The sequence below is a fragment of the Schistocerca cancellata genome, chromosome 10 (genome assembly GCF_023864275.1).
Source record: "Schistocerca cancellata isolate TAMUIC-IGC-003103 chromosome 10, iqSchCanc2.1, whole genome shotgun sequence".
Lineage (NCBI taxonomy): Eukaryota > Metazoa > Arthropoda > Insecta > Orthoptera > Acrididae > Schistocerca > Schistocerca cancellata.
This window is the reverse complement of record NC_064635.1, coordinates 158250350-158278036: the sequence shown is the minus strand read 5'-3', so window position 1 is coordinate 158278036 and position 27687 is coordinate 158250350. Positions and strand designations below refer to the sequence as shown.

The 27687-nt window shown below is 40.9% G+C and overlaps 1 long non-coding RNA gene across 1 annotated transcript in view; it reads right to left on the bottom strand.

Annotated features, from left to right (window-relative positions):
- Positions 1 to 2960: 2960 nt before the first annotated feature.
- The window catches only part of LOC126106732 (uncharacterized), a 71811-nt gene continuing 47084 nt past the window's right edge, over positions 2961 to 27687 (bottom strand). Inside the window, exons 2-3 of the long non-coding RNA XR_007523390.1 lie at positions 20655 to 20784; positions 2961 to 3232 (exon numbers count right to left, since the gene is read on the bottom strand). This is a non-coding gene — a long non-coding RNA (uncharacterized LOC126106732). The remainder of the gene's footprint in view (positions 3233 to 20654; positions 20785 to 27687) is intronic.

Genomic DNA, 27687 nt, shown 5'->3' with positions numbered 1-27687 from the left:
ACATAGCCTCACATCTCACTGAAATTATAAATGAATCTTTTAAGACAGGGGTGTTTCCATCAAAACTTAAAATGTCAACTATAAAGCCACTTTACAAGAACAGTGATAAATATGATGTTAGTAACTTTAGGCCTTTATCAATGTTATCAGGTTTCTCAAAAATAGTAGAAAGGATAATGTATCATAGACTATACAAATTTCTTATTAAGAATAGAATATTGGTTAATGCGCAAAATGGTTCCTGTAAAAATAAATCAACTGAAACAGCTATCTTCAATTTTTTGCAACTTGTTCTAAATTCCATAAATAGAAAGGAATTAAATTGTGGATTGTTTTTAGACTTATCAAAGGCCTTTGATGTCATCGACCATAAGTTACTGCTTAGGAAGTTATATGCCTATGGGATACGTGGAGTTGCCCACAAATGATTTGAATCTTATCTGTCGGACAGGTATCAGTAGGTGGAGATAAGCCATGCAGATAGGACATATTTATCAAGATTCGAGAGTGTTTTGTATGGAGTACCCCAGGGATCTGTATTAGGGCCATTACTGTTTTTAATATTTATCAATGACCTACCAAGTCAACTGTCTGAAGCAGAGGCAGTACTGTTTGTTGACGATACAAGTTTGTTTGTTAAAGCAAATAGTGAAGCTGACTTACAGGAAAAAGTCACATTAGCAACAGACGAAGCAGACAGATTGTTTAATGAAAACACTCATTTTGAGTGCAAAAAAAAAACAACGTGGGTCAACTTCAGACATATTAGAAATAAAATAAAAACCAACCTTACAGTAGAACTGGGTAAGTAAGATTGAATAAGCATCATTCACTAAATTCTTGGGAGTATAGTTTGATGAACACTTAAGATGGGAAAAGCATCTAATATCATTGAACAAAAAATTAAGTCAAACATGTTATATACTTAGAATGCTCAAAAGCTCATGTAATATTAAAACAGTGTTGTGTGTTTATTTCTCATTCATGCACAGTTTATTAAGATACAGTGTACAGTTTTGGGGGAACAAGAGTCTAACAAAACATTCATTTAGACTACAAAAGAAGGCCATCAGAATACTAAAAGGTATAGGATATAGAGACTCTTGTAGGCATGCTTTCAAAGAATTAAATATCATGACACTACCGTCCTCATATGTATATGAAAGCATATGTTTCTTAAAAGAACACGAGGAATTTTCTACATTAAACAGAGAATTTCACAACTACAAAACAAGGAATATGAATGATTTCCACAGAGAAATTCATAAAACAGCTATGTATCACAAAAGTGTACTATACCAACCCAAAATCCCCTACAGTGCTCTCCCCAAAGAACTAAAAATAATACCAAAACTGCACATGTTTAAAAGAGAATTAAAAAACATGTTATTGAGCAATAGTTTTTACAGTATTGAAGAGTTTATGAATCATTGACAATAAAAGTGTAGTTAGTATTTCCCTGACATAATAAATATATGTAATTTGCTCACATTTAAATACTTGCTGTTTCTATGAAAGTGTGAAACAGTGTTAATGTAAGAATGGAAATAATCTTTGATGTGAGAATCACTAGCTTTTCTTTTTTTTTTTTTTTTTTTGTTAAGTTATCCTACTTGTATATTTTTATGTTCTATTAAAATTTTAATGTCTAAGTGACAAGTAAATTCAATTATACGTTTTCATGTACATGTATTTTAAATTGTAATGTTTATTGACAAGTCCTATGTCATTTTGATGGTGTACTACAAGGACACTAATAAACTGAATTGAAACTAAAAAAATAGACACAAGTGACAATGCTTTGTTCATTCAATATACTTCTTTATTGTCCCGATGGCGTTTAAGTTATGGCTGGCTGGGTTTGTCCCAACACAGCTGTGTGTACACATATTCTCAAACAGCATTGATTTCAGCACAGGCTATATTTCTCATATCTTCTGAACTACAAGACTAAGTAGACTCAAGCGTCACCAATGCAGCAGGCCAACATTGTAGCGCAATGAAGACAAGCAACATTGCACCATACATATTCTTTGCTTTTCACTGCAGTGTATAAATTTTATTCTTTTCTTAAAATCTGCAAATTCAGATTATTGATTTTCCTTAGCATTAATTAAAAATTAAAAATATTTTTTCTGCAAAAGTAGTATTTGGCCCCACTTTTTCTGTGAAAGTCCAATTTAGACCCATTTTAGGTTCTAGCCTCTGCTAATAACTATTCCCATTTGAACATTTGTCACTGTATGTCAGTCTGAGTAGTTTTAACTGTATTCTATGGAACTGGAAATTCCACGATGGAGATGACAAACAGATATAAGGAATGGCAACCACTTACCTTTCATTGACTGATGTCTGGTGTATAACACATGTAACACAGACTTTACCGCAGTGACTGCTTAGGCTTTTACTGTATTATATTGTGTAACATAGGAGGAAAGGTATTTAAAATTACAAATGATCCTGCTCCCCTCCTCAGCAAGGATACAATCTAAAATTATGTAAACAAAGCATTTCTCTTTAATAAAGGTGAGTTTTATTAAAACTTTCATACATATTTACAAAATTAAATCAAGCATTTAAACCTCCATCAAAGAGTTTCACAATTATTTTACACAATGATCATTTTAAATATCCAAGAACTAAAAATGGTAAAAACATAAAATACATGTCATTTCAATAACTTCAGCCATTTACACATGTAAATGTATCAACTGACAAATGAATTTCCAGAAATTCTTCCTTGGGTGTTCGTCTTTTTAGCAGATCCATGTCGAGGAGTTTTAAGTTATTTTGTACTCTTCCTAAGACTCATATGCATACTGAGTACAGAAACAAATAATTTGGAACAGATAAGAATTAAGGTAAATCGGCCCTGAGCACCTTTGTTATTTAGCCTTCCAGCTCACCTTAGTGGATATCCACTAAGGAGAGCTCGAAGGCTAAATAACAAAGGTGCTCAGGGCTGACCGTAATTCCTATACCTTAATTCCTATCTGTTCCAAACTATTTGTTTCTGTACTGCCACTGCTTTTCGTAACAGTTGCTTGTGTGGAGTGGCAGTGACATGAACATTTTCTACAAACAGTTTCCTGATTTGAAGACTTCTTAACAATTTCTTTCAAATTTGCCAGTTCATTTAACATTTCATCCAGCTTTTTAACCATGTTTTTAGCTTTTCAATTATTTCAAAACTAGATTCTTTCCATAATTCTTCTTCTATATTGTCAACATTCTGAAAAAGTAATAACATTATTTATGTTACAACAGCTTAAACATAAGTACACACCAATAGTAACTATAATTTTGAATTTCCATGTAAATAAACTTAGAGTCAAATGACCGGCATGTATGGCCAGATGGGAATTCCTAAGCAATTCAGGAAAGCGGCATCCACACTGATTCTTAATGAAAGTATGGGCAGGAGTACTTGGCGATAGATTAATAGGGCCACATATACTACCACAAAGGTTAACTGGGGCACATGCTCTGGACTTTTTCATTTATGTACCGCCTACCTTGCTGGAGGCTGTGCCTCAGTCCCCTAGACTTTTGCTAATGGGGACACTAAGCAATTTGTCAGTCTATGCCACACTAATCAACGATGCGTGGACACTACAAGGTCGCGTCTTTAGTGCATGCCCACAGGTGGTAGAACAACAACAACAAGAACAACAACAACAACAACAACAACAGGGTGTGCTTCAGTGGGTGCATCATTTCTTATCCCGGAGGACAGAGGGGTTCATTGTCATGAACAGTTGCCATGTTTAACGCCTTCTTTAAACGTGTTTATCGCATGAGGTATGCATTTCCGAACCCATGTTTATTGGACTTATTTTTCCTGTTTCAATGAGTACTACCAGCTCTCAAAGTATTCCAACACTTTTTTTGAACACACTATATATGATAGAACATGCAAAATAAATGATGCTTTTACTGTTGGCGAATTGTAACTTAAGAATAAACATTCTGAGAAAAATTGTGGAACTCTTTTTAGACAACTCTCATATTTATGTAGTTTGAACAAAAATTAACAGCAGCCGGCTCAGGTCAACAGAAAGAGTGAAGAGATTTCTTTTATATATGATATCTTAACACATACAAGAACTTCAAAACACTGTTGCTCTGGATTTAGAAGAATAGTTTTGCAACTAGAATTAAATTTAGAATATAATGAGAGTGAATTTATGTAAAACTAATCCTTTATTTTTTTTACTTTATGGAGTTAACTACTAACAAAGATGGAAGCAGTCTATGACCAACAATGAAGAACGACCACCACATGAATAAAAATGTGCAAATCAATCATGGAATTAAAGGAGATAGTGCAAGGACTGTGGTAGAAATTTTTATTCCTTGATGAGTGAAAAGGTATAGCTAGACCATGCACTTCAAGTAATGGTTGATGCTGAGCTGAGAACATGAGCAACCGTGCATGCAATCGCAAACATTACTGAACTGCAGCTATGTTAATTATACAAATTGGTAATCAACAAATATTTATTTGTTGCAACTGAAATGAAATAGTACACAACAGTTAAAATTACATAATGTGTATGAAAGCTAAGTGTTAACTGAAAAATACTATTTCAAGTGGACAAGTAAGTAAGCTGATCAAACAAAAGATCTGACTGTAACAATTGCAGGAGATTCAGAAGTACAATCCATCTGTAAAAATGTTCAATTGCAACTTCAAAGAATGGCATGATCCACATGACAAAATTACACCGAATGGACAAGATCACAAGCCAAAGAATTGTAGGACAAGGGTCTAGAAGCTTTTCGAGTTTACGAGTCACAAACAGATGGACATCCTATAGCACTAATCAGATTGCAAACTTATGCCTAAGAAAAAAGCAGATGAACACACATGTGAAATTTACGAAAATGTGGACAAGATACAATGAACAGTTTGTAAGGAATTAAAAAAGAGAGTCATGGAAATTATCAATGTCCAGAAAAATGTCAAAAAAGGTGTAAATGATGGTTGGTTGGTTGTTTGTTTGAGGTTTAAGGGACCAAACAGCAAGGTCATCAGTCCCTTGTTTCAAATAGGCTCCATTCCGCTAATGGGACTTCGCAGTAAAGTCAGAAAAATAAAACAGAAAAAGGTAAAAACGTAAAAGGGCAGTCATGTTGTCATTGGTAAAAAACAAAATGAGGGGAAGTCGGCAAGAGAACGTACCCAACACTATGCTGAAGCAGCATAGGCAAGACCACCTGTGACGTAAAAGGTACAACTGCTAGAATGTAGAAAGTAAGTATGGGAATAGAAAGACTAACCAAGCCTTAAAAAAAAAAAAAAGGTAAAATCAGAGTAAAAGGGGAAGAAAAGAGCATTTCGGTCAGGGAGGGGAATCGGGAATCTCCGAACACTGCTTACAGTAGGAGACACCCAAACACTCACCGCCCTGCCCCAACACCAGAGAGAGATTAAAAACCTTAAAACTGAGAATAAAAACCACTTTCCTGGAGGAAACCTAGAACCAGAGAGACCATCCGGGAATCATCAGGCAACATCAAAGGTAAAGTGCTGGGGAGTCTGCACTTAGCACGCAGAGCCAAAAGAAGGGGGCATTCAACCAAAATGTGGGCTACTGACTGGAAGGCTCCACAACCACATAGTGGGGGTGGCTCATCACGCAAAAGAAAACCATGGGTCAGCCTGGTATGGCCAATGCGGAGACACAGTGTGGTCGAGTCCTTTCGGGAGAGGCGAAAGGAAGAACGCCACGGGCCTGGTGTCACCTTAATTGCACGAAGTTTATTAGACAGGGGAGTAGCCTCCCAAGAAGTGGCCCATGACTGTGCGAAGTGGGATTTGATGTGAAGCCGTAAATCCACTACAGGAGGGGTTACAGAAAACGGGGGGTAAGTGACTGCTCCCCCAGCCAAATGATCAGCGAGCTCATTACCCGGGATACCTACATGGCCAGGGACCCAAAGGAGTCAATGGAAGAAGCAGCACGGTGAATATCAGCGAGATGGTCATGGATGGCAGAGACCAAGGGATGGCACGAAAAACACTGGTCAATAGCAAGAAGGCCACTCATCGAGTCCGCACATAACAAAACGCGGTTGTGTTGGGACTGTTTAATAAAGGTAAAGGCCTGGGAAATTGCCATCAATTCCGCAGTAAACACCCCACATGTAGGTGGCAGCAGATTATTTTCCGTTCCGACAGAGGACGTGAAGGCATACCCCACATGATCAGCAGATTCAGAAAACAACAACATCCCGAAACTCCCATAAAATTTGGCGGAAAAAGGAACGGAACACCACCGTGGGGATGGAATCTTTCGGACTTCGCCGGAGATCCATCCGAATTCGAGGCCAAGGAACTAACCAAGGAGGGGTAGAAGGGAGGGAGCGAGGAAGACAGGACAAAGAAGGAAGCTGAAAATCACGGCAAAGAGACGCAAGGCACAGCCCAACTGGTAAACCCGCCCAAGGGCGGGAGTTGGGTGGGTGACGTCCATGGTCTGGGAACAGGATAGAATACGAAGGATGAGTGGGAGAGGAACGGATACTGAGTGCATAAGACACCAGAAGCTGGGACCGCCGAACAGAAAAGGGGGGGGGGGGGGTCCCAGCTTCAACCAGGAGACTATCAACAGGAATAGTAGGGAAGACACCGGTGGCCAAACGGATACCACGATGGTGGACTGGATCCAGTACGTGCAGTGTGGAAGGAGCAGCTGAACCATAAACTTGACAACCATAGTCCAAGCGAGACAGAACTAGAGCACGATAAAGACGGAGAAGGAGGGAACGGTCCGCACCCCAAGAGGAGTGGGCAAGGAAGCGAAGGACATTGAGTTTACAGAAACCTCCTACCTTCAGGAGTCTGATATGGGGCAGCCAAGTGAGCTTGTTGTCAAAAAGAAGACCCAAGAAACGAAACTGTGGGACCGCAGGCAATCTTTGTGCAGCGAGATAGAGCTCTGGATCAGGGTGGATCGTAGTACGGCGACAGAAGTGGACCACTCGCGATTTTAAAGGAGAGAATTGAAACCCGTGTGAGAGGGTCCACGCAGAGGCACGCCGTATAGCTACCTGGAGCTGCCGTTCTGCAGATGCCATTGAGGAGGAACTAACCCAAATGCAGAAATCATCCACATACAGGGCAGGGGCAACCAAGGGAGGGACAGAGGCCACAAGTCCATCGAAAGCAATGAGGAAAAGAAGGACACTCCAGACAGAACCCTGTGGGATGCCCGTCTCCTGGGTCTGTGGAGAACTAAAAGCAGTACCAACTCCGACTCTGAATGACCGATGGATCAGGAACTGGCGGATAAAAATCGGGAGTGGGCCCCGAAGACCCCATTGATGAAGGGTAAGTAAGATGTGATGGCGCCAGGCCATGTCATAGGCCTTGCGAAGGTCAAAAAACACTGCAACCAAATGGCGGCGCTGGGAGAAAGCCTGCCGGACTGCGGATTCCAAGCGGAGTAAATGATCGATTGGAGACCGTCTCTCTCGAAAGCCACACTGGTAAGGGGACAATAGATCCCGAGATTCGAGGCCCCAATTGAGCCGACGGGCTACCATCCGTTCAAGTAACTTACAAACAACATTGGTCAAACTAATTGGCCGATAGCTGTCAACAGATAGGGGGTTCTTACCAGGCTTAAGGACAGGAACCACAATGCTATCCCTCCACTGAGAAGGGAAGTCACCCTGGAGCCAGATACGGTTAAACACCTGAAGAAGATGTTGCCGTTGTGGAGCACTGAGATGTTGAAGCAGTTGGTTATGAATGGAATCTGGGCCAGGGGCCCTATCATGAGAAGATAGAGCAGAAAGAAATTCCCATCCAGTAAAAGGTTCGTTGTAAGATTCTGACTCACAAGGGGTGAAACATAAGGTGGAAGTTTCAACCCACTGTTTTTGATGAAGGAAAGCAGCTGGATAGGAGGCTGACGATGATGCCACTGCAAAATGGGTCGCTAGATGTTCTGCAAGAACTAATGGGTCCGTACAAATGCCATCCGGGAGGTGAAGGCCTGCGAGGGTGGACTGCCGATGGCAACCTTGGAGAGAGCGAAGTGTAGCCCATACCCGTGACAGAGGGACAGTAGAACCAAGGGAAGAAACTAATCATTCCCAACATATCCGCTTGCTCTGTTTGATTAAATAACGGGCTTTAGCGCGAAGGCGTTTAAAGGTAGTAAGGCTGGCTACAGATGGGTGCCTCTTAAAATGTTGCAAAGCTTGACGGCGATCATGGATGGCAATGGCAATGGCAATAGCCGTACTCCACCACGGGACTTGCCGGCGACGAAATAGTCCAGATGAGCGCGGGACAGCAAGGCTAGCAGCGCGAACAATCGCCTCAGACACGTCACGTAGGACGTCATCAATACAACCCGACAAAGAGGGAGAAAACGCGACCTGTGCAGTGTATAGAGGCCAATCGGCATGTTGGAAAGACCAACGAGGCAACCTGTCCATCGGGGAGCGGGAAGGGAGCGTGATAATCAACGGGAAATCTATCACAAAGGTCGTCATGTGGCGACCAGTGTAATGAAGGGAGGAGAGAGGGAGAAGAAAGAGAAAGATCAATGGCAGAAAAGGTACCATGACCAGCACTGAAATGAGTAGGGGAGGCATCATTAAGAAGGCACAGGTCGTGGTCTACAATAAATTGGTCTATAAGAAGACCTCGTCTAGATGGAAAGGCACTGCCCCACAAAGGATGATGAGCATTAAAATCCCCGAGGAGGAAGAAGGGAGGAGGGAGTCGCTGAAGAAGGGCGGTTAAGGTAGCAGGTGTAAGAGTCCTGTCAGGAGGGAGATAAAGATTGCAAACTGTGATTGCAAAGTCGAAGTGGACCCTAACAGCAACCACTTCCAATGTAGTTGGAAGAGGAATCCACATGCTAGCAATGTCTGTACGGACCTATGTACAAACGCCACCAGAAGCCCGCAGGGGTCCGGCCCGATTTCGACAGAAAACACGGAAACCACGGAGGGTCGGTGAGTGAGCATCAGTAGAATGAGATTCCTGGAGAACCACACAAGCTGCAGAGTAGGACGAAAGAAGGGATTTCAATTCCAGAAGGTGGCGATAGTATCCATTACAATTCCATTGGAGAACCACAGAACAATGGTTGAAATGGGGGCTGAACACTTTAAATCCAGTCATACCGCCGGGTCCCCAGCCGTCACCGACAAGGAGGGGGAGACATCCATGAACGACAGGTCAGAATCCGGTTGTGATGTCGGGGAAGGGACCTCCGGTGACACCAGAGGCTCTTTGTCCCAGGACTTATGTTTCTTCTTCCGTTCAGGCTGAGATCGAGGAGGGCTGTGTGGCATGAAGGAGCCAGCTGCAGCAAGATCAGGAACAGAAAGCGACCGGGCGACCTGGAGGCCGACAGACCACGGCTCTCGCAGTCGTCGCGCGGCGGCAGACCTTTGGTCTGGAAGGTGCCAGGAAGGGGCATCCCGGGAGAGGCGCCCTTGACCGGCAGACGCCGAAGGAGTGGGACACTTCTCCGGCTGGGGAGGGGGAGCAGCACCTATAGGAGAAGGTGTGGGAGCCGCAGGGGAAGGGGGGAGGAGAGGGGTCCAGGATGGGGGTAAGGAAGGGGGAGTAAGGGGTGAAGATGTAACCAAGGCGTAACTAGATGTCATGGACACATGGTGGAGTCGTGCATATTTCTTACGGGCCTCTGTGTAGGTTAAACGATCGAGGGACTTATACTCCTGTATCTTTTTTTCCTTCTTATATACTGGGCAATCTGGTGAACGTGGAAAATGACTACCATGACAATTTACACAGACAGGAGGGGGAACACAGGGACTCCCCTCATGGAGTGGACGTCCACAGTCACCACAGAGAGGGTCCTGGGAACAGCGGGAAGACATGTGTCCAAAACGCAAGCACTTAAAACACCTCATAGGAGGTGGGATGTATGGCTTCACATCACAGCGATAGACCATAATCTTAACTTTCTGAGGGAGGGTATCCCCTTCAAAGGCCAGGATAAAGGCACCAGTATCAATATGATTGTCTTTAGGACCCTTCTGAACACACCAAACAAAGTGAACACCCCGCCGTCCGAGATTGTCCCGAAGTTCCTCATCAGTTTGAAGGATGAGGTCCCTGTGAAAAATCACACCTTGTACCATATTTAGAGACTGGTGGGGGGTAATGGACACAGGTATTGTGCCGAGATGGGTAAGCCACGAAGGGCCGCAGATTGGGCAGCTGAAGCAGTTTTTATCAGCAACGAACCCGACCGCATCTTGCTCAGGGAGTCCACTTTGCCAAACTTATCTTCAATGTGTTCCACAAAGAATAAAGGTTTGGTATTGGTGAAAGTATCTCAATCAGTCCTGGTGCAAACTAGATAACGGGGGAGAGGTTTTGCCCCTAGACGACGGGCCTGACCCTCTTCCCAGGGGGTAGCCATGGAAGGGAAGGCCGAAGGGGCAAGAGAAGCAGCACTTGAGGAATCAGTTCCACACAGAGAGACAACCGCAGAAGAACGGCCAGAGTTTTGGACCCGTATGCGTTTCATTTGCATAGCGTCCGCCCTGATACCACCCACTCCGATCAGGGGCTCTCCCCACGGGTGCCACCCAGCCACAGCAAGGGCTGTCTGGCATGGCAGCCATTGCCGGGAGTTCCGATGCTCCAGGATGACGAGCAACCACTCCAAGGCATGCATGAGGAGGCCACAGCTCAAGTATCAGAAGTGTGATCCCTGTGTGTTCAGGGGGCTCAACCAAAAGGGTACATAGTGACCCCACCACACGGGCTGGCTACCGTGCTGGCTATGCACCCTAGTATCAGACAACGACGTGAAAGAAAAGGTGGAATGTACTAGGAGGGCGCACATCGGAGACACTAGGTAAGGTGCTCTTCTCCAAATGGCTCACACTATGGAGGAGAAATTTTGTAATGGAGGTCAAACCCCAGAGGGGGACCAAGGAATGCCAAAAGGAGGAGATGATTATGCAACAAAGCTGAATTGTAAAACCAACATAACCAGGAGGATAGCGGGGGCCAACATAAGCAAGGAAACCAAGAGAGGGAGAGGAGAGGGCGAGGGGAAAAGCATGGAGGGGAAAGGAGGGGAAGGGAAAGGAAATGCAGCCCTGGAGAGAAAGAAGGCTGCAATGGCTCGGGGCCCCGTGCTCGCCACGCACGTATCCACAAAAGAGTTGTGGACCCCCTGGGGGAGGTGTAAATGAAAGCGCAGCCCAAGTAAAAGAAATGCGTGTTTGAACACCCACGGACTGCTACAAAATTAGACAGAGAATGAGAAAATTAGACTTTAGTTGAAGGTCATATGCAAGGACAAGTTCCGTTCTCTGCAGATACTTTGAAAAATATCCAAACAAGGCCATACACGGACACCAAGATATATCAAAACTGGTCACTTTGAGAGTTCTGAATAATGAACTTCCACTAAACATGTGACAAAAATTGTTAACGGTACCAGACCATGACTTGGAGGCAATTTTACTTGTCCTCAACAACACAAGCCAAAGGAAAATCACAGAGCCACACATACTCAAAGTTGACACAACACAAGGTGACGCAGTAAATCATGGAATCAACAAAAGTGTGACAAAGTAAGATCAAACGGAAGTGATATGTGACATGAGAACAGAGACAGAAACAGAAAAGAAACCACTGAACGCTTGAATAACAGAATTAGACATTGACCATCACAATGTAATCACAGACGCCAACCTGTTTGAAATGACACAAATTGGAGATGTGGACTGAAAAGATGTTAGAACAACAACAGAAATAATGGACAAGAACTCGATAATGATGAAATAAACAGGAATGAAGGTGGACATATACAAAATGGACAGAAAAAACTAAAAAATGGTCAGTTGCATTGCATATTGCTGGGCAAAGCTACAAATGCAGTGAAAACTATTACCATATAACGAAGTAACAAGTCAAAGCAGAATAAACAGAAACAACCAAGTGTTTAACATTAATGTAAATGAGATAATGGTCACAGCTGCTGGATGCAGGTGCAGATTTCAGTATGATTCTGTAGACTAAGACAAAAGAAAATATTAACATTACCAATAAGTGATGTAAAATTAATTGGAGCTGTTGGACAGAGAACAAAGCTAAAGAAAAGAAATTTAAGTTTCTTTTATAATCGTGTCGCTTACATCACAGAGATTAAATCATTCATATTCACACATTTTGAAAGAAAAGAAGTGGTAGCCAGCTCAGCAGGCCAGAAAGTAAAATAATGGTGAAGATATGATTTTTTTAGCATTACAGCCAGCTCAAGGAGAGTTTTAGCTCTTTAAATGTATTGCTATGTTATCTGAAGATAACATTAAGGGTGCTGAATGCTACAAAGTCATAATAGTTGTGACTTTTGCATTAAAGTGAGTAGATGCACTGTAATGTGCTTATGCAAAATTAAATGCAAGTAATATTTGAATTTCAATGTAAGTAACATATTACTGAAATGGTAACAATGGTGTGTAATATTTAAGGATGAAAGTAAATTTTGCACGATGTGTCACTGTCAAGTAACATACTTCAATGAAACTGAGCATACATAGGAGCCCTACAGTATAGTACTGAAGGTAACAAAGCAATATACAATGAGATGAATAGAAATGACACTTTTATTCAAAGATAGTAATTACAGTGCAGTTACTGTGGTTCTCAATGGTCCACTGAACATTAAGAAAGATGGGACATGGTTCTTAATAGCGCATGTGATTACCAAGGACGGCGATCTTCACTCTAGAACATGCTCCAATACTGGCCACAAGGTTGGTGAGGAGTTCTTGTGGTAGGGCATTCCATTCCTTCACCAGTGCAGTTAAGAACTGCTGCACAGTCATTGGTGCATGTGGATGTGGTTGGGATTTAAGTCAAGGGAACAGGCAGGTAAGTCCATTTGCCAAATATCTTCTCATTTCCAGAGCCGCTCCCACTTTTACAGTTCAATGTGGTCAGGGTTGAACGCACACCTGAAAAGACACACATTTGGAAACAGTAAAATGTCACAATAACATTGCCCAGTGAGTATACTGTACTCAAAAATTTGGAGGCCAGTAAATCTCTTGTGCAACATTATGGTCCCCCACACTGTAAAACTTCTCTTTCCATATAAGGACGCATACACCACAGCCAAACATAATCGTTTTGGTAGTCCAGGTGTTATGCTGTAGGGAGCCATAATGTTGCATGGGCATACCAATCTCCAAATCTTTGAACATGTACACTCACCAGTCAACGTTACTGTGACATTGTACTACTTCCACATGTGTATCGTTCCAGGGGTGTGTTTGGCCCCGACTTAAATTTTAGTCATGATAATGTGCGACTGCATTGAACAGTGCAGGTGAAGCGGAGCTCTCAATGAGGTGTTCAGCTAATGGATTAGCCTGCAATCCCTCCCAACTAAAATATCACTGAGCATTCAGGAGACATATTGCAGCATGTCCACATGCACCAATGACCATCCAGTACTTGTCAGCTGTGCTGGTGGAAAATGAAACACCCTACAAATAAGAACTCCTTACCAACCTTGTGGCCAACTTGGGAGTACATTGAAGAACATGCACTTCTGTCCATAATGAACACACACCCTATTAAGAGTCATGTCTCGGGTTTTATGATGTCCAACAGACCATTCCTGGGTGAATCATAGTGATACTGCACTGGATAGATACGTGCCAGTACAACAGTTCATATTGAGAGGGAATCTCCACGATACAGTCACTGTAAGGAAACAGAAACTACTGCATAATAGGCATAAAACAAAGTTTAGACCTATAGATAGAGAGATGCTGAATGAAACGCGTTTGGCTGTCAAGAGAGCAATGCTTGATGCCTTCAGTGACTAACATAGCATAATATTGTCAAATGACATTTTACAAAATCTAAAGAAATTCTAGTCATTATGTGAAGGCTGTTAGTGGCACCAAAGTTAGTGTCCAGCCCTAATGAATGAGATACGAACTGAAGCTGAGGATAGCAAAGCAAAAGCTGAAATGCTAAACTCCACTTTCAAATGTTCCTTTCAAAGGGAAAACCCAGGAGAATTGCCCCAATTTAATGGCCGTACCACTGAAAAGATGGATGAAATAGGTGTTGAGGTGTTGAGAAACAGCTGAAATAGTTAAAATTTAACAAAGCTCCAGGTCCTGATGGAATCCCTCTTCTCACTATAATCTGTCATAAATCCCTCAAACAAAAAACTGTGCCCAGTTCTTGGAAAAATGCACAGGTCACATCCGTCTACAAAAATGGTAGCAGAAGTGATCCACAAAACTACCGTTAAGTATCCTTGTTTATTTGTTGTAGAATATACTGAGCTTTAACACAATGAGGTATCTTGAACAGAATGACCACCTCAATGGCATCGAGCAGGGATTTCAGAAACATCGATCATGTGAAATCCAAATGACTCTTTTCTGACAAGACAAACTGAAAGCTTTGGATGAAGGCAACTAGGTAGAAGCAATACTACTTGATTTCCAAAAAGCATATGACTCAGTACCACACCTACACTTATTTTCAAAAGTATGATCATATGGGGTATCAAGTGAAATTTGTGACTTGAGTGAGGACATGGCATGTTATCCTGGATGGAGAGATGGAGAGTCATCATCAGATGTAGAAGTACCTTTGGGTGTGCCTCAGGGAAGTGTGTTGGGACCCTTGCTGTTCATGTTGTATATTAATGAGCTTGCAGACAATATTAATAGTAAAATCAGGCTTTTTGCATATCTGTAATGAAGTACTATCTGAAACAAGCTACATAAATATTCAGTCACATCTTGATAAGATTTCAATGTGGTGCTGAGATTGGAAACTTGCTCTAAATGTTTCGAAATACAAAATTTTGCACTTCACAAAACAAAAAAAGAAATGTAGTATCCTGTGATTATAATATTAATGAGTTACTGTTGGAACTGGCCAACTCATACAAATGCCTGGGTGTAACATTTTGTAGGAATATGAAATTGAATGATCACATAGGTTCAGTTGTGGGTAAAGCAGGTGGTAGACTTCGATTTATTGGTAGAATGCTAAGGAAGTGCAATCAGTCTACAAAGGAGATTACTTACAAATCACTCATGCAACCGGTTATGGAATAGTAATCAAGTGTGTACGACCTATACCAGATAGGACTAACAGGGGGTATTGAATGTGTACAGGCAAGGACAGCATGAATTGACACAGGTTTGTTTAATCCATGGGAGAGTCACAGAGATACTGAAGGAACTGAACTGGAAGATAGTTAATAGACTTTCTCAGGATAGTTTGTCTAAGTTTGAAGAACAGGCTAAAGCTCACATAGGGCTCAAACGGAGATTGTGAAAATGAGATCAGAATAATTACTGCAAGCACAGAGGCATTCAAACATTCTTCCCGTGCTCCATATGTGAATGGAACAGGAATAACTGGTACAATTGGAGGACGTACCCTCTGTCATGCGCCTCATGGTGGTTTGCAGGGTATTGATGTAGATAAAGACTTCAGTATAATGATTATCTCTTACTGAAAGTGTCATTTCTGTTAACTGCATTGCATATTTCTTTCAGTTGACTTTTGTACTATACTGTAGCAGATCATCTTGTGTATCGTCCAAGTTTCATTGGGTTATGTTACATGGCAGTGACATGATGCAAAATTTACTTTCATCTTTATGTTTTGCACACCAGTGTACACTGAGGTGACAAAAGTAATGACACAGCAAAATGCACATACACAGATGAAGTAGTACTGTGTACACAAGGTATATAAGGGCAGTGCATTGGCAGAACTGTCATGTGATCCATGTGGAGAGGTTTCAAACATTATTATGGGTGCACAACGTGAATTAACAGATCTGAACACAGAATGGTAACTGGAGATAGATGTGTGGGACATTACATTTTGGAAATCATTAGGTAATTCAATATTCCAAAATGCACAGTGTCAAGAGTGTACCGAGAATACCAAATTTCAGGCATTACCTCTCACCACAGACAATGCAGTGACCGACGTCCTCCACTCAACAACCGAGAGCAGCAGTGTTTATGTAGAATTGTCAATGCTAACAGACAAGCAACCCTGTGTGAAATCACCACAGAAATCAATGTGGGATGTACCACCAACTTATTGGTTAGGACAGTGCACCAAAATTCAGCAATAATGGACAATGGCAGCAGATGACTGATGTGATGATATGCCAGTGATACAGTTCAAACATCCTTATACATGCCCTAACAAAAATCTGGATAACAGAAAAGTTTCCCGAACATTGGACCACAGCCACAATCCACCCACTCCACAAAAAAGGAGATAAAAGCAACCCAGGTAATTACAGAGGTATCGCTCTCTTAGACTGCACATACAAGATTTTCTCCAGAATCCTATACAAGAGGATCAAAGAGCAACTAGAGGAAGAATTAGTTGAATACCAAGGAGGCTTCAGATTTTGGGGGAGCTGTGCAGAACAGATCATCACTTTAAAATTAGCCATAGCACATTACAAGAAAGGAAATAAACTTCTTTTAATAACCTTTGTGGAATTTTAAAAAAGCGTATGACTGTATCCATAGACCTTCAACGTTAAAAATCTTAACAAATTTTGGGCTCCATACAAAATTAATCAAACTGATAGAATTCACCTTAACCAACTGCGCTTTAGAATACATAATGAGGGAATGGTACAAGATGAACCCAAAGAACATCCAAATTGGAAGACCCAAAGACAACATAAGTTTAAATTGTCTAGGATTTGTTGATGACCTTGCTCTCTTGTTACACAGTATTCAGGAAACCAAACAACAAGTTATCTCACTACAGGATATAGCACAGAAAATTGGTCTTGGAATATCCTTTGAAGAAACAGTCATGTTAACTGACTCAACTCAAACAAAATTGCCATAGAAACCAAGAAATGAACATTGTAGATAAATTTAAATATCTGGGAGAAATCATAACATAAAACTTCAATGAAAAGCCAACATTGCATAACAGAATAAACAAATTGACTAGAGCACAATGTATTACCAAGAACACCTACAATAAAAAGAGCCTGTCAATAGCAACAAAATTAAAACACTACAAAACAGTCACCCAACCAGAAATAACATACACAAGTGAAACGATCTTCAAAACAACTAACACTGCCCAAATAGACAAAATCCTCAAAATAGAGAGAAGAATCATCAAAATGTGCATCAACAAATCGTACCAGAAAGATGGACACTTGAGAGTAGCTACAAATGATACGGTCTACAAGGAAATAGAACCAGTATAGAGTACAACCAGGAAGAAATGCATTTCATTTTTTGGACATCTAATTGGAACACCAGATAGCAGGATCATCAGGAGAATAATAAAAAAATTGTGGAAAATAAGTGCAACATTAAGTGGATTACAGAAACCAAGGAAGATATCCCCGAGCTAAAGATTTGAAGAACTAAGAAAGAAAACTAACAAAATCAGGAAACTCACAGACAAACCAGAAATGAGAATCGACAAACAGACAATGGGAAGTGTGATTTCTGAATAAGAAAGGATGATATCCGAGAGAATGAAGTACTGGGCTGACAGAAAACTGAAAAATTCTTTGTATAAAGTTGGCTAGAGTGGTCCAATGAAGGCTATAAAACGTAAATAAATAAAACATGAAATGAAGGTCTTGATTGCTACCTATCTTCAATTAGTCCACCTTCGTAGAGCTTCCAAACTGACAGACAATACTTTTAAGACCAACACGTAAACATTTTATCTTACTTCGTTCATGGATAAACTACTTTCTCTGATGGTTCTTCTAACAAATTTTAGTCGGGCACCTGTACACCACATACTTAGATTTATGGGGTCACTCTATTTAAAAGCCCACCAGATGCAATCCTTTATATGTTTCACAGCTCAGAGGGGTTTTGTTCTTTCTCAGATTGTCGTCAAGTCTTTTTATATAATTGTAGTAACATATGGTTACATTGCAGTGGTCAGCTGACAGTTGACAAAAGGTGATGTAATTTACAGGTCTTCCTGCAATTCCTAATTTGCTAGTGACTCAGCCTTGCTCTGCAAAGAGGTATGGGTTATGTAATGGTCATTTACATATTTTCTTAACTGCAATGGACTTTTCGCACTTTCCTGAGCAATGTCTGATGATATTTTAATCAGAAGTTTCCTCACTGCGAACAATGTACTGAATTCCCTTTGGTAACAACTTTAGTTCAATCACATGCTGCTCTCTTATTTTATATCAGTTTATTTACTATGAAGCACCGCAGTTTCCTTGACACAAAAACCACAATCAACCAGGACCTCATTAACTATGGCCTTTTGGAGCTGAATTTCACAAAATCCTCATATATAGAATCAGACTGGTCTTCAAAATATAATAAGCAGCCAAAATCCATAATTGTACAGTAAGTTGATCCTAGTCACCAAAAGTCAACGCTCCTTAAAATGCATAAATTGTGTTTTTTCCATTATTATTGGCCACACTACTGATCTGAAGATCTATAATAAAAACAAACGCTTGCTAGAGCAGTAGTTCATTATTTTGCATAATCAATATGTTTCTAATAGATATTCCATCATGTCCATACTTTTCCTGTACCAAGGAACATGCTTTTTGAATTTGTAGTCTCTTAAGCCCATCATTTTTATGCCTATGTGGCATACAGTAAGAACGGTGGTCACCATTGTTTAGGAGATGTGAATTCAGAGAACAGTATATAGTTTATTTGGTCGCATATCATTATGTTCCACCTTCATGTCAGTGTGATGAACAAGCAACACGAAGAATAGTTTTTAATTTCCTGACTGACTACATAGGACAAAACATTACTGGATTTTTATTTCTTTTCCTGGAAATTTGGCAGGTAAAGAGTTTGCTTAAACACTCCCTGCATAGCCGTTCTTACTCATTCTCACTTCATTCAGCTTTTGTTTCTCTGCAGTATACAGTTTTGTTTGAAACTGCATTTAAAGTGTGATTTCATATTAGCTTACCAACTTTGTTACTGTACTGGCCAAGGGTGGGCCCTTTCTATCCATGACTACCTTACTCGATACATAATTATCTAACACATGTCCTGCAATAATTTGGTTTATGTTGTTGATTCTGTATGTATATACCCCTTCCCATGAGAGTGCCAGCTGCCTGGATAATTAGAACTCAGGTTCTTATCACACTTGTTAAGAAGAAATATTTTATACCTTTCTTAAGAATCCCCTCGACAACTGCAGTAGTCTGATATAGTTAGTGATACGATCATGAAGTTGTACTAAATTCACCGTGTGCACCTCTTGTCAGGATATTTGAGTTCTTACCATAGCAAATATGTTGTTTAGGCACTCAATGTGAATTTTCACCCCTAGCATTAATAATGAAAATGTGCACCTTTCACTCTGCTACTGCAAATTTCAGTCTCCATTTACAACTGTAGCTCACACTGTTTACAAGAATATGTTAAGCTTTCTCCGATGTGTCTGATGCCTTCAATGCTTGATGAAGATGGGTAAGAGAAGGAATTGATCAGTAGCATTTGTCCATTTTTTATGTCTAACTTCATATGGAATATCTCATAGTCTAAATCATTATTTATTTCCTGACTTAAGATTGTGGTTTTTAAAACAATAAATACACCATAGTTATTGGCATCTAACCTCTATTTCCTATGCACATACCATTCAAAAATATTTTCCTGCTAAATTTCTGGTTTCAGCCTGTACTAATGGTAATTCTGGGATCTTACAGTAAAGGTCCCCGCAGTTAAGTATTTATTCTCTGATTAGGAAATATACATAACCTTCTTGCTTAAAGTACTCATTTCTCCAGAGTATTCACCCCCATTTTCATCTCTTGCTCCACAGGTCAGAATCAGCACAAATCTGAAGTATTTAGATGAAGTGTTAATTTATTTAATTTAACTGATATTGGCTCTGAGGTGTGTACACATCGCCCGTCGCTCTCATTATTGATTATTCTATTTTATTATTTTAATTTAGTTTCAATTTAGATGAGATAAGTCGTAACATATGCCAAATATTGCAAACAGTATTACACACAGCTTATTACTCAACATTGCCTTCTTTTACGGCATTATTTTTTAGTGTTTTGAGAGAAAATGAGTGATGAGTGATGTTTGTTCACTGCAACCATCGCTAATCTATAGCAAGGGCACAAAAACACTGGCAAATGATGTTTAATGAACAAACAATGATAAGACAGGCAAGAGTTGCTTGTTAAAATAAGTTCACATTTTAGATAATGTACTTCTGACACACATTCGTGGTATCATAATGCTGGGTTGTTATTTTTAATTATCATGAAATTCCTTCAATCAGTGTATAAAAAAGTGTGCTCACTATCTCACTCCACTCACCACAGAAAAAGAAATTCATGCCACAGCACATGCATCCCTCTCTGAAAGAGCTGCACAATACATTTTAGTTCTCATCTGGCATACAGAATATCTTTAACCTAAGGAAACCCACATGTAATTTCCCTTAAAACACCCTGTCTTAACTTAACCAAAAACCTATTACCAACTCATAAAGAGAGAGAGAGAGAGAGAGAGAGAGAGAGAGAGAGAGAGAGAGAGAGAGAGAGAAGCACCTGACAGAAAGATGAAAAAGGGACAAATAACTTCAGCAATACTAAGGAACATTCATTTTTTCATACCAGAAATCTTCTGAGCACTTCTAATAAATCCAAGAGTAACAGGCACTGCTGTTTTCTGTTGATACATTTTAGTACCACACCTGTTACTAGGATGTTGTTCTTGCCCAACACTCTGCTGTTTTTTATTTACCTGTTGACAAAATTGAAAGTGATATAACACTGTATTATTCAAATTATAGCTAAGTTTAGACAGGAAGAGTCATTCACAATTAGTATTTGAATTTAGTGGAAAGGAGATACATGATCGGACTGTCCCTTCTCTTTTCTTATTTATGGAAATGTAATACCCCATTCATACAAAGGTAATTGGCGAGAACACCAGGTTATTTACAGGATGAATGAAGAAAATGTCTGCTTTTATTAGATTAAAGATGCCAACAGTAATGTTTAGAGTTGTAGTGAAGTCACCAATACATGGGTTGGATAGATAGTAATGGCAGCACTGTTATAAAGCATACTGGATGTTCGCCATATTAAATGCCCTCAATAAAACAACCCTGTGTCTCGATCACCTTCCCCCACATAGATGGAAGGTGTCATACACTGTCAGCGCGTCCGTCTCTATCGATGTCTCTTAAGGACCATCCTGTGGCATTGTGATGTCTCCTATTACACTGTAGTGCATGCCAGGAACAGGTTCCTTCATTCTGGTGTACAAGTCTTAATCCCACCCATATATACACAGGAGCTCCAGCAAAGTGTTTGCTGTGTGGCATCATGCAGCGACATCAAGGATGATGTGATGCAGTTCCAGGTGCCATCACTCTTATTCTCATTGTAGGATGAAGGTAATGTCACAAGAAACTGTATTAGTAAGTGACAGTGACATACTGTTACAGAGCTTGAACTGACTTCTGACATTTCCAGACAGTAGGCACTGCAACTGACTCAAACACAGCCGTCACCATTCACTGCACTACTTCAACTGAGCTCCTGCTGTTGGCTGTAGAGTATGCATACCATCTGACACACATCATTTCCACTGTATTAACCTTACTTTTTATCCAACCCCTGTAATCAATTAAAATAGCAGTACTGGCAGTTCAAGCACCAGTAGCACACCTCACTGCAATAACACAACAGCTAAAGTTTATACAAAATTAAGAACAGGACTGATGATGTGCTTCTGGGTGTTCTGATGAGTTACTGTTTCATTTTACACATAATATTTCAATGATTGCCCCAACTATTTTCTTCCAATGCTGTAAGTTTTTGTGTTATATTTACTTGCTGTCTGGATTCCAACCAGTCAGCAAAACTGACAGCATCTGAAGAAGATGGCTGAGTCTATCATCTAAATATTGTGCAGCCAAAAGTATACCATAGATCAGTCATCCCAGGAAAACCTCACAAGAAACAAGACATCTGAAATGAATGTGAAATACATTTAAGGAGTTGGAGTTGTAATAAATGGAAAAAATACAAGACAAATTAAACTCACAATCAATAAATCTATGGGCAGAAGCCCAGGAAAGAGATGCAATATGTTTATCTATGAAAAATTAAAAGGAGAGGGAAAAAAATTACTTCTCTCCCTTTGGGACTCACTTGTTGAAAAACATTATTAGCAGTGCTGCCCCTCAAACAGATCAAATGAACCACATAGCCAAAGTCAATGAGGTAGATTAAGAGTTAATTTCCTGTTGAGATCAGAGACTGAGCCACAGCTCAGAGGACAAAGGTGGATCAAAGAAATTAGTAGTATCCACTGGATAGGTCTCTACAGTGCTTATTGCTATAGCACAATTAGTCACAGACACTTCTCCTGGATGAATTTATGCAACTCTGCAGCATAAAATCATTCCACAGTTGAAACCATACATGAGCAACTAATGAGTGATGGACATTTTGCACCACTTTCATTTGGCACCTTTCTTCTAAGAGGGACTGTACACGTTTTATGAGAGTATGTACACGTAGGTTAAAAACCGACAGATGTATTTGCTTACTTGATTATATAGAGTTCCTTTATTTGCAATAACAACATTGTATAATGCATGTTTATGGGTTATCGTATTGGGTACAGTTACAGTAGCCTCTTCCCGTGTCTACTACAGGGAGATTCACAACTGACAGACCAAGGGCCTGGCCACTACAACAGAGCTGAAATGGCAGTTTCAGCCATTTAGTGACAGTCAGTGACAGTTATTTTACAACATAATACAGCACCATGTACAGGAATCTTTTATCCTTCAATGTCTGCTAGTGTTACATTCCATCCTGGATTTTTCAATGTCTGCTAATTGTGCATTCATTGAAAACCACATCACTGAAACTGAACTACACTGATCACAGTTCACAACAACAGACCATAAAAAAAATCATCACTGAACTCATTAGAAACATAAATTTCACTACTTGTTCATTACAAAATGTGGAGAAACAAACATGTCTCTTTTTCATGATTAAACCTTGTTTCCAACAACATGTATACCAGTAGTTGTCTTGTACAGGACAGCTAGCCTGTAAGGAATATTTTGGGGAATTAGTTAAATTTTTACTTTAAACACACTAGCCACATCTTTCAAACAACTTCTTGATGTGAGTTTTCACAGTGGCACACGAACACCTGATGGAATTTGAAAGAGTCAGCTTCACACCACTCTTCCTGTTGTTGCTGAATAAGTTAACATCACATCACTCTTGACACTTTTGCTGACGTACCTAGCTACACGCACTACCCAGATGACCAACGTCTACTTCTACATGGATGCTCAGCAAATCACATTTAAGTGCCTGGCAGAGGGTTCAACGAATCACCTTCACAATAATTCTCTATAATTCCTACCTCGAACAACGCGCAGAAAGAATAAACACCTACATCTTTCCATGCAAGCTCTGATTTCCCTTATTTTATTATGATGATTGTTTCTCTCTATGCAGATCAGCATCAATGTAAGTATTTTTGCATTCAGAGGAGAAAGTTGGCAATTGAAATTTCGTGAGAAGATTCTGCCACAACAAAAAATGCTTTTCTTTAAATGACATCTGCCCCAAATCCTGTATCATGCCAGTGATACTCACTTCTATTTCACTACGTACAAAATGTGCTGCTCTTCTTTCTACTTTCTCTATGTACTTCGTTAATCCTATCTGGTAAGGATCCCAGACCATGCAGCAGTACTCCGAAAGAGGACAGACAAGCATAGTAGATCTATTACATTTTTTAAGTGTTCTGCCAATAAAATTCAGACTTTTGTTTGCCTTCCCCACAACATTTTCTGCGTGTTCTTTCCAATTTAAGTTGTTTGTAATCGCAATACCTGGGTATTTAGTTGAATTTACAGCCTTTAGATTTGACTGATTTACCACGGAACTGAAGTTCAACAGATTCCTTTTAGCACTCATGTGGAAGAGTTCACACTTTTCATTATTTAGGATCAATTGCCAATTTTTGTGCCATGCAGATATCTTTTCTAAATCTTTTGCAATTTGTTTTGATCTTCTGATGACTACTAGACAAGTGACAGTATCATCTGCAAACAACCTAAGATGACTGCTCAGATTTTTTATTAAATCATTTATATAGGTAAGGAACAGTATAGGATCTGAAACACTATCTTGGAGAACACCAGAAATCACTTCTGTTTTACTCTACCACTTTCCATCAATTACTACAAACTGTGACCTCTCTGACAGGAAATTGCAAACAGTCACATAAATGAGACGATATTCCATAAGCACGCAAACTGACTACAAGCCGCTTGTGTGGTAATGTCAAAAGCTTTCTGGAAATATAGAAATATGGAATCAATTTGAAATTCCTTGTCAATAGCCATCAACAATTTGCGCAAGTAAGGAGCTAGTTGTGTTTCACAAGAATGATGTTTTCTAAATCCCTGTTGACTGTGTCAACTGACCATTCTCTTCGAGGTAATTCATATGTTAGAACACACTATATGTTCCAAAATCCTGCTGCAAGTTAACGTTAGTAATATGGGCCTGTAATTTAGTGGATTACTCCTACTATTACTCCAATTATCTTTCTTGAAAATTGGTGTGACCTGTGCAATTTTCCAGTCTTTGCATACGGATCTTTTGTTGAGCAAGTGGTTGTATATGATTGTTAAGTATGGGGGCTATTGCATCAGCATACTCTGAAAGGAACCTAACTGATATACAGTGTGGACCAGAAGACTTGCTTTTATTAAGTGATCTAAAGTGCCTCACTACTCCAAGGATATCTACACTTCTGACTTACTCATGTTGGCAGCTGTTCCTGGTTTGAATTCTGAGATATTTACTTCATCTTCTTTGGTGAAAGAATTTCTGAAGGCTGTGTTTAGTAATTCTGCTTTGGCAGAACTATCATTGCTAGTATTTCCATTGCTATCATGTAGAGAAAGCATTGATTGTGTCTTGCTGCTAGCATACTTTACATACAACTGGAATTTCTTTGAATTTTTCTGCTAGGTTTCAAGACAAAGTTTTACTGTGGAAACTATTGCAGGTATCTCATATTGAAGTCTGCATTAAATTTTGAGCTTCTGTAAACGATCACCAATATCAGAAATTTTGTGTCCATTTAAATTTGGCGTGCTTTTTTCATTGTTTCTGCAACAATGTTCTGAGTAGTTTTGTGTACCAAGGGAGCTCCAATCTGCCGTTTGTTAATTTTTTTGGGTATAAATCTCTCAACTGCTACCAATACTTTTGTTTTTTAAAGTCAAGCCACAGCCTACGCTTACACTTATTATTATTATATTTTATTTTATTTTATTTTTTTATTTTTATTTTTTTTTTTTTTTTGTGGTTTTAGGGCGCACAACTTCAATGGTCATTAGCGCCCAGACTACGTTAGGAATGCACCGCGAGGCACAAGTTTAAAACAGCAACTAAAAGGGAAAACACGATAAAAGACAGACTGACAGGCATAGGATAAAAAAAAACAGCATAATCAAATGTCCTTAGTGAGGTTGGTCAAGTTGATAAAACGAAGAACGCGAGCAGCTGCTCGTGGGTCATCCGCTAAAATGGCATCTAGACTACATGGCAGGCCAAGATCAAGACGCAGTGTGTTAAAATCCGGACAGGACATTAAAATGTGGCGGACCGTCAGCAATTGCCCACATGGGCAGAACGGCGCCGGCGCAGCCGTCAGCAGATGGTTATGGCTGAACCGGCAGCATCCAATTCGTAACCGGGCCAAAACGACCTCCTCCCGCCGAGAAGGGCGGGAGGAGGACGTCCAAGCCGCGGGAAGAGGTTTCAAGGCCCGAAGCTTGTTGTCTGTAAGTGCAGCCCAATCGGTATGCCACAGCGATAAAATGCACCGACAAATGACCCTGCTACAATCTGACGAAGGGACACAACAAGAAGCTGTCCGAGGCTGGATGACCGCAGCCTTGGCCGCAGCATCTGCAGCTTTGTTCCCAGGGATACCGACATGGCCAGGAACCAACATAAAGCTAACCGGAGAACCGACGTCCACCAGCTGCTGAAGAGAGCGTTGGATCCGGTGCACGAAAGGGTGAACCGGATACGGATCACTGAGGCTCTGGATGGCGCTCAGGGAATCTGAGCAGATGACATAAGCAGAATGTCTGTGGCAGCAGATGTAAAGAACAGCCTGGTAGAGGGCAAAGAGCTCAGCTGTGAAGACCGAACAATGGCCATGGAGCCGGTATTTGAAACTCTGTGCCCCCACAATAAAAGAACACCCGACCCCGTCATTGGTCTTGGAGCCATCTGTATAAATGAAGGTCATATTAATGAACTTCGAACGAAGTTCGTTAAAACGGGAGTGGTAGACCGAACCGGGGGTAACCTCCTTTGGGAGCGAGCTGAAGTCAAGGTGAACGCGAACCTGAGCCTGGAGTCAAGGTGGCGTGTGGCTCTCGCCCACTCGAAAGGTTGCAGGGAGTGAAAAATTATGGTGTTGAAGGAGGCGATGAAAGCAAACTCCAGGGGGTAGCAGGGCAGAGACATACAACCCGTATTGACGGTCGAGAGAGTCGTCAAAAAAGGAACGATAAGACGGGTGGTCAGGCATTGACAGCAGCCGACAGCCATACCAACAAAGCAGTATATCGCGCCGGTAGGTGAGTGGCAATTCACCAGCGTCAGCATGAAGACTCAACGGGACTAGTATAAAATGCTCCGATCGCAAGATGTAAACCCTGATGTTGTATGGAGTTGAGGCGGCGTAAGATGGATGGCCGTGCAGAGGAGTATACGAAGCTCCCATAACCCAGCTTGGAGCGGACGATCGACCGATATAGACGAAATAAGACGGTTCGATCCGCTCCCCACGACATACCACTATAACACGGAGGACATTTAGAGAACGGGTACAACGGGCAGCCAAATATGACATGTGGAGACCAGCTAAGTTTCCTGTCAAATGTAAGACCTAAAAATTTTGTTGTCTCCACGAATGGGAGAGCAACGGACTGAGTCGTAAGGACGGTGGGAGAAACTCTTTGTAGTGCCAGAAGCTAATACAGACCGTCTTCTCGGCAGAAAAACGGAAGCCATTGGTGACACTCCAGGAGCAAAGACGGTCAAGAGAACGCTGAAGACAGCACTCCAGGAAACATGTACGCTGCGCGCTGTAATAGATGGTAAAAATCGTCCGTGAAAAGGGAGCCTGATACATCAGCTGGGAGGCAATCCATTATTGGATTGATCGCTATGGTGAATTGATCGCTCAAAACTGAGCCCTGTGGCACCCCATTCTCCTGGCGAAAGGTGTCTGACAGGACAGAACCCACACGTACCCTGAACTGTCAATCCATTAAAAAGGAACGAATAAAAAGAGGGAGGCGACCGCGAAAGCCCCATGTATGCATGGTGCAGAGAATGCCCGCCCTCCAACAGGTGTCTTAAGCCTTCTCCAAATCAAAGAACACGGGCTGCGGTCGGGCGCTTCCGCAAGAAGTTACTCATAATGAAGGTCGACAAGGTAACCAGATGGTCAACAGCAGAGCGGCGCCTACGAAATCCACATTGTACATTGGCAAGTAGGCGTCGAGACTCGAGCAGCCAAACCAAACGAGAGTTAACCATTCGCTCCATCACCTTACAGACACAG